Source organism: Penaeus monodon, chromosome 18 (genome assembly GCF_015228065.2).
Source record: "Penaeus monodon isolate SGIC_2016 chromosome 18, NSTDA_Pmon_1, whole genome shotgun sequence".
Taxonomy (NCBI): domain Eukaryota; kingdom Metazoa; phylum Arthropoda; class Malacostraca; order Decapoda; family Penaeidae; genus Penaeus; species Penaeus monodon.
This window is the reverse complement of record NC_051403.1, coordinates 46,315,583-46,316,322: the sequence shown is the minus strand read 5'-3', so window position 1 is coordinate 46,316,322 and position 740 is coordinate 46,315,583.

The following is a 740-nucleotide window of genomic DNA, read 5'->3' as shown; positions in this document are numbered from 1 at the left end:
AACATTGAATATATTATAATTCCCTAAAATTTTTAAAAAAAAATCTTAAATTAATAGAAATTATAAATCTAATATAAAAATTTTAAAATTAAATTATAAAATTAAATATTTTATACAAAAACTCCCAAAGGAAAGGGTTTAAACCCTGGCCAAAACCGGGCCGATTCTCCCAGCATGTCAAAATGCCTGGCCCATGCTGTCACAGTTTCCCAAGACACAACGACTTAGAAATTCCTTTGGTAGCAAGTTTGGAATGGATCCAATACATGTTGAGCCAAGCTCTAGAATAATTGAACCGAGGTATCTAAAGGCCATGTAAAAAAAAATAACAGACCATTTATGTTATTTAATATAAATAAGTATGGTCATATTAGTAAAATCGATAATGTTTAATTGAATTTATATTATCTCATAAAATTTACTAACGTGCACAAATACCTCTAATACTCTAAATGTATATAACTAGATCCCGAAAATAAATTCATTATATTTCAGAGGATTAGTTACTCTATGTGCCAACATTTTAGAATGAAAATTTACCATGTTTTATATATCTAAGTTTCAAATAGGTACCATATAATATAATATTTATAAAAAATTATATTTATACTATATTTAATTGTGTATAATTTTTATCGTTTTTTCTTTTATTTATTATAACAAAATTATTATACATGATTAGTTTATTTATATAAGAAACCTCGAGACATCTACCATGATGTATAAAATTTAAACTACCT